Below are 16,221 nucleotides of genomic sequence, written 5' to 3' on the forward strand. Positions count from 1 at the left end.
AAAGCCACACTGGGTGACGGGAAGGAGGCGGTGCTGGCGGAGATGCTGGTGGATGCGGCGGGTGAGGATAGATTCTAGGACCTTGCTGAAGACCGAGGTAAGGCTGATGGGATGGTAGGAGGAGACGGCGGACGGCGGTTTGCCAGGTTTAAGGAACATGAGGATACGGGAGGTTTTCCACAGGTCGGGGTAGTAACCGGTGGACAGGACTATATTGTAGAGCCTGGCCAGGGTGGAGAGGAAAGAGGCAGGAGCTTCACGAAGGTGCCGGTAGGTGGCACGACCAAAAGCAGCAGTTTCTGGTGCCTACTTTAATAGCAGCATTCGCACTATTCATTTGCGAGAGCATTTCTTAAATACCGCACCCATTCATAATTCTTTTTATTCTTGACCGCTTTTTTCGAAAGGGCAAAGGTAGAAGGGGCTGTTACAAAATTCATTTGCCTCCTGTGAGGATCGAACTCACGACCTCTGGTTTACTAGACCAGCGCTCTGCCACTGAGCTAAGGAGGCGCCGCCTAGCGCACTTTTCTGGTACTTTATTCTTATGGACTAGTGAATCGGAGCCCTTCAGCTGGAAACGCACCGCATTAGCGACCATTATTTGTATTTAGTTAGCACAGCTGCTGCTTTCCTACACATCTCACACGATATCGATGTACACCTAAAATTCCAAAACAACACATTTATTTCATTTCAGAGTTACTTTCAGTTTCAAAAACCATTCCTCTGATATTAATACGAAGCTAGGCATCGTCTTAACCCGTTACGTTCATTACGCAAGGCTCACGAGAGGGGCGCAGGTTGCATCCGCGTAGACACAAAATTTTGCGCCCGCCCAGCGGGGGGCTCGAACCCACGACCCTGAGATTAAAAGTCTCATGCTCGACCGACTGAGCTAGCCGGGCCCCACACAACGTGTTACGAGCCATACAGTACTTATGGGACCTGCGACCATCTATGGAAGGTCCTTTTCACTACAGCTTATTTCCTGCTGCCACAAATGAGCTACAATCCTATTCAATGAACAATTGTAACAGATGCCTGTGGCGTAGCTCTTGGGTCCTGAATCAGACGCAGTAGTTCCAACAAAAACTCTCCTGATCGGCACTTTGCCGAAAATTTCGCTACAGAACCCCCTGTCTTGCTTGTGCTTCAGGTAGACGCCGGTTTGCAGCCAGGAAGCGGACAGCAGCAACTTTCAACTAGTTTTGTAGTACTCAAACAACACAGTGAAACAGCATGCATCTTTTGCAGAACTGGAAAAAGTCGACCGTGACAGGATTCGAACCTGCAATCTTCGGATCCGAAGTCCGACGCCTTATCCATTAGGCCACACGGTCACTGGCGCAATGTGCTTCCCCACACACACTTCATTTTCGCCATTTGTACGCTTGCCGGAATGAATTTCCCATCTTTGACGCAATTCTCCAATTTCAGTACTAAAAATGCGAAGCTACTTCTTGCTGTGTCCCATCGCAAGTTACATTCAAGCCCTTATGACGCTGATCAAGCAAGAGGTTGCAAATCAGCTTCAATCGCTTACTGCCATCTCAGTCGGTTGCAGAGGTTACGCCACCCTATGTCATACAATGGCGACTTGCCGCTATTACCAAAGCGGCGGCGGCGCCGCCGACGACGACGACAACCGCGAGGGTCTCTACCAGGGGTAGAAAATACATCACAAGAACTAAGTATTTCACGTCGGCATTCTCCAGAGACTGCCAAAAGCAGCAGTTTCTGGTGCCTACTTTAATAGCAGCATTCGCACTATTCATTTGCGAGAGCATTTCTTAAATACCGCACCCATTCATAATTCTTTTTATTCTTGACAGCTTTTTTCGAAAGGGCAAAGGTAGAAGGGGCTCTTACAAAATTCATTTGCCTCCTGTGAGGATCGAACTCACGACCTCTGGTTTACTAGACCAGCGCTCTGCCACTGAGCTAAGGAGGCGCCGCCTAGCGCACTTTTCTGGTACTTTATTCTTATGGACTAGTGAATCGGAGCCCTTCAGCTGGAAACGCACCGCATTAGCGACCATTATTTGTATTTAGTTAGCACAGCTGCTGCTTTCCTACACATCTCACACGATATCGATGTACACCTAAAATTCCAAAACAACACATTTATTTCATTTCAGAGTTACTTTCAGTTTCAAAAACCATTCCTCTGATATTAATACGAAGCTAGGCATCGTCTTAACCCGTTACGTTCATTACGCAAGGCTCACGAGAGGGGCGCAGGTTGCATCCGCGTAGACACAAAATTTTGCGCCCGCCCAGCGGGGGGCTCGAACCCACGACCCTGAGATTAAGAGTCTCATGCTCGACCGACTGAGCTAGCCGGGCCCCACACAACGTGTTACGAGCCATACAGTACTTATGGGACCTGCGACCATCTATGGAAGGTCCTTTTCACTACAGCTTATTTCCTGCTGCCACAAATGAGCTACAATCCTATTCAATGAACAATTGTAACAGATGCCTGTGGCGTAGCTCTTGGGTCCTGAATCAGACGCAGTAGTTCCAACAAAAACTCTCCTGATCGGCACTTTGCCGAAAATTTCGCTACAGAACCCCCTGTCTTGCTTGTGCTTCAGGTAGACGCCGGTTTGCAGCCAGGAAGCGGACAGCAGCAACTTTCAACTAGTTTTGTAGTACTCAAACAACACAGTGAAACAGCATGCATCTTTTGCAGAACTGGAAAAAGTCGACCGTGACAGGATTCGAACCTGCAATCTTCGGATCCGAAGTCCGACGCCTTATCCATTAGGCCACACGGTCACTGGCGCAAGGTGCTTCCCCACACACACCTCATTTTCGCCATTTGTACGCTTGCCGGAATGAATTTCCCATCTTTGACGCAATTCTCCAATTTCAGTACTAAAAATGCGAAGCTACTTCTTGCTGTGTCCCATCGCAAGTTACATTCAAGCCCTTATGACGCTGATCAAGCAAGAGGTTGCAAATCAGCTTCAATCGCTTACTGCCATCTCAGTCGGTTGCAGAGGTTACGCCACCCTATGTCATACAATGGCGACTTGCCGCTATTACCAAAGCGGCGGCGGAGCCGCCGCCGACGACGACGACGACGACGACAACCGCGAGGGTCTCTACCAGGGGTAGAAAATACATCACAAGAACTAAGTATTTCACGTCGGCATTCTCCAGAGACTGCCAAAAGCAGCAGTTTTTTTTTTTTTTTTTTTTTTTTACTTTATTGTTATTTTAAAACCTGTACAATTCAGGTAGGCTGGCAGCGGCACACTACGCCGCTCTTCAGCCATAGCGTTTTACAAGAGTATAAAACATGGTGAATAACAATGAACAAAGTGACGGGCAAAAGAGAGAGGTCACAGAGACATAAAAAAAAAACACGGAGTCGTTCACATGTGACGATAACAACACGGAAAACACGTCGGCACGGTGCACAAAACACTGGTGAGTCCGACGGCACAAGTGAACGTAGGAGTGGGATGGCGGACACCAAAAACACTATATGACGTCACACACACGAAGCACAAAAGGCGACGATCTCCGGCGCGCGAATGTTCACTATACGTGTGCGAGTCCGGGGACCTGCCAAGAGAGGAGGAAGAGGAAGGGGAGTGGGAGAGCGAGAGGGGAGAGCAGAGATGCCACGGGCAGGGGAGATAGGGGGGGAGGGAGGAAGGGGGAGAGGAAGCCCGGGGGAAGAGGGGGAAGGGAGGGGACAGGGAGATGGAAAAAGAAGGGAAGAGAAGAGAAGGGAGGGAGGGTGCCGAAAGGAAAGGACACGGGAAGTGGGGGGTGGGGCAGGGTCAAAGTTGATAGGAGGGGTAGATGGAGGGGACGAGGACATCATCAGGGAGAGGGAGCTGGCGGAAGCCACCTTGGGAGAGGGTATGGAGGGTGGAGAGATGGAGACCGGGTGGGACGTGCGAATACAGGCGCGGCAGCGGGCGGGGGTGGGAGAGGAGCGAGGAAACGAGCGGGTGAGGAGGATCAAGTTTACGTGAGGTGTACAGGATACGTATCCTTTCAAGGAAAAGGAGGAGGTGGGGGAAGGGGATGAGATCATACAGGATCCGTGTGGGGGAGGGGAGACGGATGCGATAGGCAAGGCGGAGAGCATGGCGTTCAAGGATTTGGAGGGATTTATAGAAGGTAGGGGGGGCGGAGATCCAGGCTGGATGGGCGTAACAAAGGATAGGGCGGATGATGGATTTATAGGTGTGGAGGATTGTCGAGGGGTCCAGACCCCACGTGCGGCCGGAAAGGAGCTTGAGGAGACGGAGTCGGGAACGTGCCTTGGCTTGGATTGTCTGGAGATGGGGAGTCCAGGAGAGGCGACGGTCGAGGGTGACGCCAAGGTACTTAAGGGTGGGAGTGAGGGCGATAGGACGGCCATAGACGGTGAGATAGAAATCAAGGAGGCGGAAGGAAGGGGTGGTTTTGCCTACAATGATCGCCTGGGTTTTGGAGGGATTGACCTTGAGCAACCACTGGTTGCACCAAGCGGTGAACCGGTCAAGATGGGATTGGAGAAGGCGTTGGGAGCGTTGCAGGGTGGGGGCAAGGGCGAGGAAGGCGGTGTCATCGGCAAACTGGAGAAGGTGGACGGGGGGCGACGGCGGCGGCATGTCCGCCGTGTACAAAAGGTACAGAAGGGGGGAGAGGACGGAGCCTTGGGGCACACCGGCGGAGGGGAAAAAGGTGTAGGAATCAGTGTTATGGATGGTGACATAGGAAGGACGGCGGGAGAGAAAGGAACCGATCAGACGGACGTAGTTAATGGGAAGGGCAAAGGTTTGGAGCTTGAAGAGGAGACCGGAATGCCAGACGCGGTCATAAGCGCGTTCGAGGTCAAGTGAGAGGAAGATGGCGGAGCGACGGGAATTAAGCTGTTCGGAAAGGAGATGAGTGAGGTGAAGGAGAAGATCGTCGGAAGAGAAGGATGGCCGAAAGCCACACTGGGTGACGGGAAGGAGGCGGTGCTGGCGGAGATGCTGGTGGATGCGGCGGGTGAGGATAGATTCTAGGACCTTGCTGAAGACCGAGGTAAGGCTGATGGGACGGTAGGAGGAGACGGCGGACGGCGGTTTGCCAGGTTTAAGGAACATGAGGATACGGGAGGTTTTCCACAGGTCGGGGTAGTAACCGGTGGACAGGACTATATTGTAGAGCCTGGCCAGGGTGGAGAGGAAAGAGGCAGGAGCTTCACGAAGGTGCCGGTAGGTGGCACGACCAAAAGCAGCAGTTTCTGGTGCCTACTTTAATAGCAGCATTCGCACTATTCATTTGCGAGAGCATTTCTTAAATACCGCACCCATTCATAATTCTTTTTATTCTTGACCGCTTTTTTCGAAAGGGCAAAGGTAGAAGGGGCTGTTACAAAATTCATTTGCCTCCTGTGAGGATCGAACTCACGACCTCTGGTTTACTAGACCAGCGCTCTGCCACTGAGCTAAGGAGGCGCCGCCTAGCGCACTTTTCTGGTACTTTATTCTTATGGACTAGTGAATCGGAGCCCTTCAGCTGGAAACGCACCGCATTAGCGACCATTATTTGTATTTAGTTAGCACAGCTGCTGCTTTCCTACACATCTCACACGATATCGATGTACACCTAAAATTCCAAAACAACACATTTATTTCATTTCAGAGTTACTTTCAGTTTCAAAAACCATTCCTCTGATATTAATACGAAGCTAGGCATCGTCTTAACCCGTTACGTTCATTACGCAAGGCTCACGAGAGGGGCGCAGGTTGCATCCGCGTAGACACAAAATTTTGCGCCCGCCCAGCGGGGGGCTCGAACCCACGACCCTGAGATTAAAAGTCTCATGCTCGACCGACTGAGCTAGCCGGGCCCCACACAACGTGTTACGAGCCATACAGTACTTATGGGACCTGCGACCATCTATGGAAGGTCCTTTTCACTACAGCTTATTTCCTGCTGCCACAAATGAGCTACAATCCTATTCAATGAACAATTGTAACAGATGCCTGTGGCGTAGCTCTTGGGTCCTGAATCAGACGCAGTAGTTCCAACAAAAACTCTCCTGATCGGCACTTTGCCGAAAATTTCGCTACAGAACCCCCTGTCTTGCTTGTGCTTCAGGTAGACGCCGGTTTGCAGCCAGGAAGCGGACAGCAGCAACTTTCAACTAGTTTTGTAGTACTCAAACAACACAGTGAAACAGCATGCATCTTTTGCAGAACTGGAAAAAGTCGACCGTGACAGGATTCGAACCTGCAATCTTCGGATCCGAAGTCCGACGCCTTATCCGTTAGGCCACACGGTCACTGGCGCAATGTGCTTCCCCACACACACCTCATTTTCGCCATTTGTACGCTTGCCGGAATGAATTTCCCATCTTTGACGCAATTCTCCAATTTCAGTACTAAAAATGCGAAGCTACTTCTTGCTGTGTCCCATCGCAAGTTACATTCAAGCCCTTATGACGCTGATCAAGCAAGAGGTTGCAAATCAGCTTCAATCGCTTACTGCCATCTCAGTCGGTTGCAGAGGTTACGCCACCCTATGTCATTCAATGGCGACTTGCCGCTATTACCAAAGCGGCGGCGGAGCCGCCGACGACGACGACGACGACGACGACGACAACCGCGAGGGTCTCTACCAGGGGTAGAAAATACATCACAAGAACTAAGTATTTCACGTCGGCATTCTCCAGAGACTGCCAAAAGCAGCAGTTTCTGGTGCCTACTTTAATAGCAGCATTCGCACTATTCATTTGCGAGAGCATTTCTTAAATACCGCACCCATTCATAATTCTTTTTATTCTTGACCGCTTTTTTCGAAAGGGCAAAGGTAGAAGGGGCTGTTACAAAATTCATTTGCCTCCTGTGAGGATCGAACTCACGACCTCTGGTTTACTAGACCAGCGCTCTGCCACTGAGCTAAGGAGGCGCCGCCTAGCGCACTTTTCTGGTACTTTATTCTTATGGACTAGTGAATCGGAGCCCTTCAGCTGGAAACGCACCGCATTAGCGACCATTATTTGTATTTAGTTAGCACAGCTGCTGCTTTCCTACACATCTCACACGATATCGATGTACACCTAAAATTCCAAAACAACACATTTATTTCATTTCAGAGTTACTTTCAGTTTCAAAAACCATTCCTCTGATATTAATACGAAGCTAGGCATCGTCTTAACCCGTTACGTTCATTACGCAAGGCTCACGAGAGGGGCGCAGGTTGCATCCGCGTAGACACAAAATTTTGCGCCCGCCCAGCGGGGGGCTCGAACCCACGACCCTGAGATTAAAAGTCTCATGCTCGACCGACTGAGCTAGCCGGGCCCCACACAACGTGTTACGAGCCATACAGTACTTATGGGACCTGCGACCATCTATGGAAGGTCCTTTTCACTACAGCTTATTTCCTGCTGCCACAAATGAGCTACAATCCTATTCAATGAACAATTGTAACAGATGCCTGTGGCGTAGCTCTTGGGTCCTGAATCAGACGCAGTAGTTCCAACAAAAACTCTCCTGATCGGCACTTTGCCGAAAATTTCGCTACAGAACCCCCTGTCTTGCTTGTGCTTCAGGTAGACGCCGGTTTGCAGCCAGGAAGCGGACAGCAGCAACTTTCAACTAGTTTTGTAGTACTCAAACAACACAGTGAAACAGCATGCATCTTTTGCAGAACTGGAAAAAGTCGACCGTGACAGGATTCGAACCTGCAATCTTCGGATCCGAAGTCCGACGCCTTATCCGTTAGGCCACACGGTCACTGGCGCAATGTGCTTCCCCACACACACCTCATTTTCGCCATTTGTACGCTTGCCGGAATGAATTTCCCATCTTTGACGCAATTCTCCAATTTCAGTACTAAAAATGCGAAGCTACTTCTTGCTGTGTCCCATCGCAAGTTACATTCAAGCCCTTATGACGCTGATCAAGCAAGAGGTTGCAAATCAGCTTCAATCGCTTACTGCCATCTCAGTCGGTTGCAGAGGTTACGCCACCCTATGTCATTCAATGGCGACTTGCCGCTATTACCAAAGCGGCGGCGGAGCCGCCGACGACGACGACGACGACGACGACGACAACCGCGAGGGTCTCTACCAGGGGTAGAAAATACATCACAAGAACTAAGTATTTCACGTCGGCATTCTCCAGAGACTGCCAAAAGCAGCAGTTTCTGGTGCCTACTTTAATAGCAGCATTCGCACTATTCATTTGCGAGAGCATTTCTTAAATACCGCACCCATTCATAATTCTTTTTATTCTAGACCGCTTTTTTCGAAAGGGCAAAGGTAGAAGGGGCTGTTACAAAATTCATTTGCCTCCTGTGAGGATCGAACTCACGACCTCTGGTTTACTAGACCAGCGCTCTGCCACTGAGCTAAGGAGGCGCCGCCTAGCGCACTTTTCTGGTACTTTATTCTTATGGACTAGTGAATCGGAGCCCTTCAGCTGGAAACGCACCGCATTAGCGACCATTATTTGTATTTAGTTAGCACAGCTGCTGCTTTCCTACACATCTCACACGATATCGATGTACACCTAAAATTCCAAAACAACACATTTATTTCATTTCAGAGTTACTTTCAGTTTCAAAAACCATTCCTCTGATATTAATACGAAGCTAGGCATCGTCTTAACCCGTTACGTTCATTACGCAAGGCTCACGAGAGGGGCGCAGGTTGCATCCGCGTAGACACAAAATTTTGCGCCCGCCCAGCGGGGGGCTCGAACCCACGACCCTGAGATTAAGAGTCTCATGCTCGACCGACTGAGCTAGCCGGGCCCCACACAACGTGTTACGAGCCATACAGTACTTATGGGACCTGCGACCATCTATGGAAGGTCCTTTTCACTACAGCTTATTTCCTGCTGCCACAAATGAGCTACAATCCTATTCAATGAACAATTGTAACAGATGCCTGTGGCGTAGCTCTTGGGTCCTGAATCAGACGCAGTAGTTCCAACAAAAACTCTCCTGATCGGCACTTTGCCGAAAATTTCGCTACAGAACCCCCTGTCTTGCTCGTGCTTCAGGTAGACGCCGGTTTGCAGCCAGGAAGCGGACAGCAGCAACTTTCAACTAGTTTTGTAGTACTCAAACAACACAGTGAAACAGCATGCATCTTTTGCAGAACTGGAAAAAGTCGACCGTGACAGGATTCGAACCTGCAATCTTCGCATCCGAAGTCCGACGCCTTATCCATTAGGCCACACGGTCACTGGCGCAATGTGCTTCCCCACACACACCTCATTTTCGCCATTTGTACGCTTGCCGGAATGAATTTCCCATCTTTGACGCAATTCTCCAATTTCAGTACTAAAAATGCGAAGCTACTTCTTGCTGTGTCCCATCGCAAGTTACATTCAAGCCCTTATGACGCTGATCAAGCAAGAGGTTGCAAATCAGCTTCAATCGCTTACTGCCATCTCAGTCGGTTGCAGAGGTTACGCCACCCTATGTCATACAATGGCGACTTGCCGCTATTACCAAAGCGGCGGCGGCGCCGCCGACGACGACGACGACGACGACAACCGCGAGGGTCTCTACCAGGGGTAGAAAATACATCACAAGAACTAAGTATTTCACGTCGGCATTCTCCAGAGACTGCCAAAAGCAGCAGTTTCTGGTGCCTACTTTAATAGCAGCATTCGCACTATTCATTTGCGAGAGCATTTCTTAAATACCGCACCCATTCATAATTCTTTTTATTCTTGACCGCTTTTTTCGAAAGGGCAAAGGTAGAAGGGGCTGTTACAAAATTCATTTGCCTCCTGTGAGGATCGAACTCACGACCTCTGGTTTACTAGACCAGCGCTCTGCCACTGAGCTAAGGAGGCGCCGCCTAGCGCACTTTTCTGGTACTTTATTCTTATGGACTAGTGAATCGGAGCCCTTCAGCTGGAAACGCACCGCATTAGCGACCATTATTTGTATTTAGTTAGCACAGCTGCTGCTTTCCTACACATCTCACACGATATCGATGTACACCTAAAATTCCAAAACAACACATTTATTTCATTTCAGAGTTACTTTCAGTTTCAAAAACCATTCCTCTGATATTAATACGAAGCTAGGCATCGTCTTAACCCGTTACGTTCATTACGCAAGGCTCACGAGAGGGGCGCAGGTTGCATCCGCGTAGACACAAAATTTTGCGCCCGCCCAGCGGGGGGCTCGAACCCACGACCCTGAGATTAAGAGTCTCATGCTCGACCGACTGAGCTAGCCGGGCCCCACACAACGTGTTACGAGCCATACAGTACTTATGGGACCTGCGACCATCTATGGAAGGTCCTTTTCACTACAGCTTATTTCCTGCTGCCACAAATGAGCTACAATCCTATTCAATGAACAAATGTAACAGATGCCTGTGGCGTAGCTCTTGGGTCCTGAATCAGACGCAGTAGTTCCAACAAAAACTCTCCTGATCGGCACTTTGCCGAAAATTTCGCTACAGAACCCCCTGTCTTGCTTGTGCTTCAGGTACACGCCGGTTTGCAGCCAGGAAGCGGACAGCAGCAACTTTCAACTAGTTTTGTAGTACTCAAACAACACAGTGAAACAGCATGCATCTTTTGCAGAACTGGAAAAAGTCGACCGTGACAGGATTCGAACCTGCAATCTTCGGATCCGAAGTCCGACGCCTTATCCATTAGGCCACACGGTCACTGGCGCAATGTGCTTCCCCACACACACCTCATTTTCGCCATTTGTACGCTTGCCGGAATGAATTTCCCATCTTTGACGCAATTCTCCAATTTCAGTACTAAAAATGCGAAGCTACTTCTTGCTGTGTCCCATCGCAAGTTACATTCAAGCCCTTATGACGCTGATCAAGCAAGAGGTTGCAAATCAGCTTCAATCGCTTACTGCCATCTCAGTCGGTTGCAGAGGTTACGCCACCCTATGTCATACAATGGCGACTTGCCGCTATTACCAAAGCGGCGGCGGCGCCGCCGACGACGACGACGACGACGACAACCGCGAGGGTCTCTACCAGGGGTAGAAAATACATCACAAGAACTAAGTATTTCACGTCGGCATTCTCCAGAGACTGCCAAAAGCAGCAGTTTCTGGTGCCTACTTTAATAGCAGCATTCGCACTATTCATTTGCGAGAGCATTTCTTAAATACCGCACCCATTCATAATTCTTTTTATTCTTGACCGCTTTTTTCGAAAGGGCAAAGGTAGAAGGGGCTGTTACAAAATTCATTTGCCTCCTGTGAGGATCGAACTCACGACCTCTGGTTTACTAGACCAGCGCTCTGCCACTGAGCTAAGGAGGCGCCGCCTAGCGCACTTTTCTGGTACTTTATTCTTATGGACTAGTGAATCGGAGCCCTTCAGCTGGAAACGCACCGCATTAGCGACCATTATTTGTATTTAGTTAGCACAGCTGCTGCTTTCCTACACATCTCACACGATATCGATGTACACCTAAAATTCCAAAACAACACATTTATTTCATTTCAGAGTTACTTTCAGTTTCAAAAACCATTCCTCTGATATTAATACGAAGCTAGGCATCGTCTTAACCCGTTACGTTCATTACGCAAGGCTCACGAGAGGGGCGCAGGTTGCATCCGCGTAGACACAAAATTTTGCGCCCGCCCAGCGGGGGGCTCGAACCCACGACCCTGAGATTAAGAGTCTCATGCTCGACCGACTGAGCTAGCCGGGCCCCACACAACGTGTTACGAGCCATACAGTACTTATGGGACCTGCGACCATCTATGGAAGGTCCTTTTCACTACAGCTTATTTCCTGCTGCCACAAATGAGCTACAATCCTATTCAATGAACAAATGTAACAGATGCCTGTGGCGTAGCTCTTGGGTCCTGAATCAGACGCAGTAGTTCCAACAAAAACTCTCCTGATCGGCACTTTGCCGAAAATTTCGCTACAGAACCCCCTGTCTTGCTTGTGCTTCAGGTAGACGCCGGTTTGCAGCCAGGAAGCGGACAGCAGCAACTTTCAACTAGTTTTGTAGTACTCAAACAACACAGTGAAACAGCATGCATCTTTTGCAGAACTGGAAAAAGTCGACCGTGACAGGATTCGAACCTGCAATCTTCGGATCCGAAGTCCGACGCCTTATCCATTAGGCCACACGGTCACTGGCGCAATGTGCTTCCCCACACACACCTCATTTTCGCCATTTGTACGCTTGCCGGAATGAATTTCCCATCTTTGACGCAATTCTCCAATTTCAGTACTAAAAATGCGAAGCTACTTCTTGCTGTGTCCCATCGCAAGTTACATTCAAGCCCTTATGACGCTGATCAAGCAAGAGGTTGCAAATCAGCTTCAATCGCTTACTGCCATCTCAGTCGGTTGCAGAGGTTACGCCACCCTATGTCATACAATGGCGACTTGCCGCTATTACCAAAGCGGCGGCGGCGCCGCCGCCGACGACGACGACGACGACGACGACGACGACAACCGCGAGGGTCTCTACCAGGGGTAGAAAATACATCACAAGAACTAAGTATTTCACGTCGGCATTCTCCAGAGACTGCCAAAAGCAGCAGTTTCTGGTGCCTACTTTAATAGCAGCATTCGCACTATTCATTTGCGAGAGCATTTCTTAAATACCGCACCCATTCATAATTCTTTTTATTCTTGACCGCTTTTTTCGAAAGGGCAAAGGTAGAAGGGGCTGTTACAAAATTCATTTGCCTCCTGTGAGGATCGAACTCACGACCTCTGGTTTACTAGACCAGCGCTCTGCCACTGAGCTAAGGAGGCGCCGCCTAGCGCACTTTTCTGGTACTTTATTCTTATGGACTAGTGAATCGGAGCCCTTCAGCTGGAAACGCACCGCATTAGCGACCATTATTTGTATTTAGTTAGCACAGCTGCTGCTTTCCTACACATCTCACACGATATCGATGTACACCTAAAATTCCAAAACAACACATTTATTTCATTTCAGAGTTACTTTCAGTTTCAAAAACCATTCCTCTGATATTAATACGAAGCTAGGCATCGTCTTAACCCGTTACGTTCATTACGCAAGGCTCACGAGAGGGGCGCAGGTTGCATCCGCGTAGACACAAAATTTTGCGCCCGCCCAGCGTGGGGCTCGAACCCACGACCCTGAGATTAAGAGTCTCATGCTCGACCGACTGAGCTAGCCGGGCCCCACACAACGTGTTACGAGCCATACAGTACTTATGGGACCTGCGACCATCTATGGAAGGTCCTTTTCACTACAGCTTATTTCCTGCTGCCACAAATGAGCTACAATCCTATTCAATGAACAATTGTAACAGATGCCTGTGGCGTAGCTCTTGGGTCCTGAATCAGACGCAGTAGTTCCAACAAAAACTCTCCTGATCGGCACTTTGCCGAAAATTTCGCTACAGAACCCCCTGTCTTGCTTGTGCTTCAGGTAGACGCCGGTTTGCAGCCAGGAAGCGGACAGCAGCAACTTTCAACTAGTTTTGTAGTACTCAAACAACACAGTGAAACAGCATGCATCTTTTGCAGAACTGGAAAAAGTCGACCGTGACAGGATTCGAACCTGCAATCTTCGGATCCGAAGTCCGACGCCTTATCCGTTAGGCCACACGGTCACTGGCGCAATGTGCTTCCCCACACACACCTCATTTTCGCCATTTGTACGCTTGCCGGAATGAATTTCCCATCTTTGACGCAATTCTCCAATTTCAGTACTAAAAATGCGAAGCTACTTCTTGCTGTGTCCCATCGCAAGTTACATTCAAGCCCTTATGACGCTGATCAAGCAAGAGGTTGCAAATCAGCTTCAATCGCTTACTGCCATCTCAGTCGGTTGCAGAGGTTACGCCACCCTATGTCATTCAATGGCGACTTGCCGCTATTACGAAAGCGGCGGCGGAGCCGCCGACGACGACGACGACGACGACGACGACAACCGCGAGGGTCTCTACCAGGGGTAGAAAATACATCAAAAGAACTAAGTATTTCACGTCGGCATTCTCCAGAGACTGCCAAAAGCAGCAGTTTCTGGTGCCTACTTTAATAGCAGCATTCGCACTATTCATTTGCGAGAGCATTTCTTAAATACCGCACCCATTCATAATTCTTTTTATTCTTGACCGCTTTTTTCGAAAGGGCAAAGGTAGAAGGGGCTGTTACAAAATTCATTTGCCTCCTGTGAGGATCGAACTCACGACCTCTGGTTTACTAGACCAGCGCTCTGCCACTGAGCTAAGGAGGCGCCGCCTAGCGCACTTTTCTGGTACTTTATTCTTATGGACTAGTGAATCGGAGCCCTTCAGCTGGAAACGCACCGCATTAGCGACCATTATTTGTATTTAGTTAGCACAGCTGCTGCTTTCCTACACATCTCACACGATATCGATGTACACCTAAAATTCCAAAACAACACATTTATTTCATTTCAGAGTTACTTTCAGTTTCAAAAACCATTCCTCTGATATTAATACGAAGCTAGGCATCGTCTTAACCCGTTACGTTCATTACGCAAGGCTCACGAGAGGGGCGCAGGTTGCATCCGCGTAGACACAAAATTTTGCGCCAGCCCAGCGGGGGGCACGAACCCACGACCCTGAGATTAAGAGTCTCATGCTCGACCGACTGAGCTAGCCGGGCCCCACACAACGTGTTACGAGCCATACAGTACTTATGGGACCTGCGACCATCTATGGAAGGTCCTTTTCACTACAGCTTATTTCCTGCTGCCACAAATGAGCTACAATCCTATTCAATGAACAATTGTAACAGATGCCTGTGGCGTAGCTCTTGGGTCCTGAATCAGACGCAGTAGTTCCAACAAAAACTCTCCTGATCGGCACTTTGCCGAAAATTTCGCTACAGAACCCCCTGTCTTGCTTGTGCTTCAGGTAGACGCCGGTTTGCAGCCAGGAAGCGGACAGCAGCAACTTTCAACTAGTTTTGTAGTACTCAAACAACACAGTGAAACAGCATGCATCTTTTGCAGAACTGGAAAAAGTCGACCGTGACAGGATTCGAACCTGCAATCTTCGGATCCGAAGTCCGACGCCTTATCCGTTAGGCCACACGGTCACTGGCGCAATGTGCTTCCCCACACACACCTCATTTTCGCCATTTGTACGCTTGCCGGAATGAATTTCCCATCTTTGACGCAATTCTCCAATTTCAGTACTAAAAATGCGAAGCTACTTCTTGCTGTGTCCCATCGCAAGTTACATTCAAGCCCTTATGACGCTGATCAAGCAAGAGGTTGCAAATCAGCTTCAATCGCTTACTGCCATCTCAGTCGGTTGCAGAGGTTACGCCACCCTATGTCATACAATGGCGACTTGCCGCTATTACCAAAGCGGCGGCGGCGCCGCCGACGACGACGACGACGACGACAACCGCGAGGGTCTCTACCAGGGGTAGAAAATACATCACAAGAACTAAGTATTTCACGTCGGCATTCTCCAGAGACTGCCAAAAGCAGCATTTTTTTTTTTTTTTTTTTTTACTTTATTGTTATTTTAAAACCTGTACAATTCAGGTAGGCTGGCAGCGGCACACTACGCCGCTCTTCAGCCATAGCGTTTTACAAGAGTATAAAACATGGTGAATAACAATGAACAAAGTGACGGGCAAAAGAGAGAGGTCACAGAGACATAAAAAAAAAACACGGAGTCGTTCACATGTGACGATAACAACACGGAAAACACGTCGGCACGGCGCACAAAACACTGGTGAGTCCGACGGCACAAGTGAACGTAGGAGTGGGATGGCGGACACCAAAAACACTATATGACGTCACACACACGAAGCACAAAAGGCGACGATCTCCGGCGCGCGAATGTTCACTATACGTGTGCGAGTCCGGGGACCTGCCAAGAGAGGAGGAGGAGGAAGGGGAGTGGGAGAGCGAGAGGGGAGAGCAGAGATGCCACGGGCAGGGGAGATAGGGGGGGAGGGAGGAAGGGGGAGCGGAAGCCCGGGGGAAGAGGGGGAAGGGAGGGGACAGGGAGATGGAAAAAGAAGGGAAGAGAAGAGAAGGGAGGGAGGGTGCCGAAAGGAAAGGACACGGGAAGTGGGGGGTGGGGCAGGGTCAAAGTTGATAGGAGGGGTAGATGGAGGGGACGAGGACATCATCAGGGAGAGGGAGCTGGCGGAAGCCACCTTGGGAGAGGGTATGGAGGGTGGAGAGATGGAGACCGGGTGGGACGTGCGAATACAGGCGCGGCAGCGGGCGGGGGTGGGAGAGGAGCGAGGAAACGAGCGGGTGAGGAGGATCAAGTTTACGT

At 49.6% G+C, this 16,221-nt stretch overlaps 27 non-coding genes across 27 annotated transcripts; all 27 read right to left on the bottom strand.

Annotated features, from left to right (window-relative positions):
• Nucleotides 1-441: 441 nt before the first annotated feature.
• Nucleotides 442-513, bottom strand: Trnat-agu (transfer RNA threonine (anticodon AGU)). Its single transcript has one exon. It is a non-coding gene; the product is annotated as a tRNA-Thr (tRNA).
• A 322-nt stretch (nt 514-835) lies between these two features.
• Trnak-uuu (transfer RNA lysine (anticodon UUU)) lies at nt 836-908 on the bottom strand. The gene has a single exon. It is a non-coding gene; the product is annotated as a tRNA-Lys (tRNA).
• Nucleotides 909-1,270: 362 nt separating this feature from the next.
• Trnar-ucg (transfer RNA arginine (anticodon UCG)) lies at nt 1,271-1,343 on the bottom strand. Its single transcript has one exon. It is a non-coding gene; the product is annotated as a tRNA-Arg (tRNA).
• Nucleotides 1,344-1,882: 539 nt separating this feature from the next.
• Trnat-agu (transfer RNA threonine (anticodon AGU)) lies at nt 1,883-1,954 on the bottom strand. Its single transcript has one exon. It is a non-coding gene; the product is annotated as a tRNA-Thr (tRNA).
• Nucleotides 1,955-2,276: 322 nt separating this feature from the next.
• On the bottom strand, nt 2,277-2,349 carry Trnak-cuu (transfer RNA lysine (anticodon CUU)). Its single transcript has one exon. It is a non-coding gene; the product is annotated as a tRNA-Lys (tRNA).
• A 362-nt stretch (nt 2,350-2,711) lies between these two features.
• Trnar-ucg (transfer RNA arginine (anticodon UCG)) lies at nt 2,712-2,784 on the bottom strand. The gene has a single exon. It is a non-coding gene; the product is annotated as a tRNA-Arg (tRNA).
• Nucleotides 2,785-5,384: 2,600 nt separating this feature from the next.
• On the bottom strand, nt 5,385-5,456 carry Trnat-agu (transfer RNA threonine (anticodon AGU)). Its single transcript has one exon. It is a non-coding gene; the product is annotated as a tRNA-Thr (tRNA).
• A 322-nt stretch (nt 5,457-5,778) lies between these two features.
• Nucleotides 5,779-5,851, bottom strand: Trnak-uuu (transfer RNA lysine (anticodon UUU)). The gene has a single exon. It is a non-coding gene; the product is annotated as a tRNA-Lys (tRNA).
• Nucleotides 5,852-6,213: 362 nt separating this feature from the next.
• Trnar-ucg (transfer RNA arginine (anticodon UCG)) lies at nt 6,214-6,286 on the bottom strand. The gene has a single exon. It is a non-coding gene; the product is annotated as a tRNA-Arg (tRNA).
• Nucleotides 6,287-6,840: 554 nt separating this feature from the next.
• Trnat-agu (transfer RNA threonine (anticodon AGU)) lies at nt 6,841-6,912 on the bottom strand. The gene has a single exon. It is a non-coding gene; the product is annotated as a tRNA-Thr (tRNA).
• A 322-nt stretch (nt 6,913-7,234) lies between these two features.
• On the bottom strand, nt 7,235-7,307 carry Trnak-uuu (transfer RNA lysine (anticodon UUU)). The gene has a single exon. It is a non-coding gene; the product is annotated as a tRNA-Lys (tRNA).
• Nucleotides 7,308-7,669: 362 nt separating this feature from the next.
• Nucleotides 7,670-7,742, bottom strand: Trnar-ucg (transfer RNA arginine (anticodon UCG)). Its single transcript has one exon. It is a non-coding gene; the product is annotated as a tRNA-Arg (tRNA).
• A 554-nt stretch (nt 7,743-8,296) lies between these two features.
• Trnat-agu (transfer RNA threonine (anticodon AGU)) lies at nt 8,297-8,368 on the bottom strand. Its single transcript has one exon. It is a non-coding gene; the product is annotated as a tRNA-Thr (tRNA).
• A 322-nt stretch (nt 8,369-8,690) lies between these two features.
• On the bottom strand, nt 8,691-8,763 carry Trnak-cuu (transfer RNA lysine (anticodon CUU)). Its single transcript has one exon. It is a non-coding gene; the product is annotated as a tRNA-Lys (tRNA).
• Nucleotides 8,764-9,125: 362 nt separating this feature from the next.
• On the bottom strand, nt 9,126-9,198 carry Trnar-ucg (transfer RNA arginine (anticodon UCG)). Its single transcript has one exon. It is a non-coding gene; the product is annotated as a tRNA-Arg (tRNA).
• A 548-nt stretch (nt 9,199-9,746) lies between these two features.
• Trnat-agu (transfer RNA threonine (anticodon AGU)) lies at nt 9,747-9,818 on the bottom strand. The gene has a single exon. It is a non-coding gene; the product is annotated as a tRNA-Thr (tRNA).
• A 322-nt stretch (nt 9,819-10,140) lies between these two features.
• Trnak-cuu (transfer RNA lysine (anticodon CUU)) lies at nt 10,141-10,213 on the bottom strand. Its single transcript has one exon. It is a non-coding gene; the product is annotated as a tRNA-Lys (tRNA).
• Nucleotides 10,214-10,575: 362 nt separating this feature from the next.
• Nucleotides 10,576-10,648, bottom strand: Trnar-ucg (transfer RNA arginine (anticodon UCG)). The gene has a single exon. It is a non-coding gene; the product is annotated as a tRNA-Arg (tRNA).
• Nucleotides 10,649-11,196: 548 nt separating this feature from the next.
• Trnat-agu (transfer RNA threonine (anticodon AGU)) lies at nt 11,197-11,268 on the bottom strand. Its single transcript has one exon. It is a non-coding gene; the product is annotated as a tRNA-Thr (tRNA).
• Nucleotides 11,269-11,590: 322 nt separating this feature from the next.
• On the bottom strand, nt 11,591-11,663 carry Trnak-cuu (transfer RNA lysine (anticodon CUU)). Its single transcript has one exon. It is a non-coding gene; the product is annotated as a tRNA-Lys (tRNA).
• A 362-nt stretch (nt 11,664-12,025) lies between these two features.
• On the bottom strand, nt 12,026-12,098 carry Trnar-ucg (transfer RNA arginine (anticodon UCG)). Its single transcript has one exon. It is a non-coding gene; the product is annotated as a tRNA-Arg (tRNA).
• Nucleotides 12,099-12,658: 560 nt separating this feature from the next.
• Nucleotides 12,659-12,730, bottom strand: Trnat-agu (transfer RNA threonine (anticodon AGU)). Its single transcript has one exon. It is a non-coding gene; the product is annotated as a tRNA-Thr (tRNA).
• Nucleotides 12,731-13,052: 322 nt separating this feature from the next.
• On the bottom strand, nt 13,053-13,125 carry Trnak-cuu (transfer RNA lysine (anticodon CUU)). Its single transcript has one exon. It is a non-coding gene; the product is annotated as a tRNA-Lys (tRNA).
• Nucleotides 13,126-13,487: 362 nt separating this feature from the next.
• Nucleotides 13,488-13,560, bottom strand: Trnar-ucg (transfer RNA arginine (anticodon UCG)). Its single transcript has one exon. It is a non-coding gene; the product is annotated as a tRNA-Arg (tRNA).
• A 554-nt stretch (nt 13,561-14,114) lies between these two features.
• On the bottom strand, nt 14,115-14,186 carry Trnat-agu (transfer RNA threonine (anticodon AGU)). Its single transcript has one exon. It is a non-coding gene; the product is annotated as a tRNA-Thr (tRNA).
• A 322-nt stretch (nt 14,187-14,508) lies between these two features.
• On the bottom strand, nt 14,509-14,581 carry Trnak-cuu (transfer RNA lysine (anticodon CUU)). Its single transcript has one exon. It is a non-coding gene; the product is annotated as a tRNA-Lys (tRNA).
• Nucleotides 14,582-14,943: 362 nt separating this feature from the next.
• Nucleotides 14,944-15,016, bottom strand: Trnar-ucg (transfer RNA arginine (anticodon UCG)). The gene has a single exon. It is a non-coding gene; the product is annotated as a tRNA-Arg (tRNA).
• Nucleotides 15,017-16,221: the final 1,205 nt, after the last annotated feature.

This window comes from Schistocerca serialis, chromosome 7 (genome assembly GCF_023864345.2).
Source record: "Schistocerca serialis cubense isolate TAMUIC-IGC-003099 chromosome 7, iqSchSeri2.2, whole genome shotgun sequence".
Taxonomy (NCBI): domain Eukaryota; kingdom Metazoa; phylum Arthropoda; class Insecta; order Orthoptera; family Acrididae; genus Schistocerca; species Schistocerca serialis.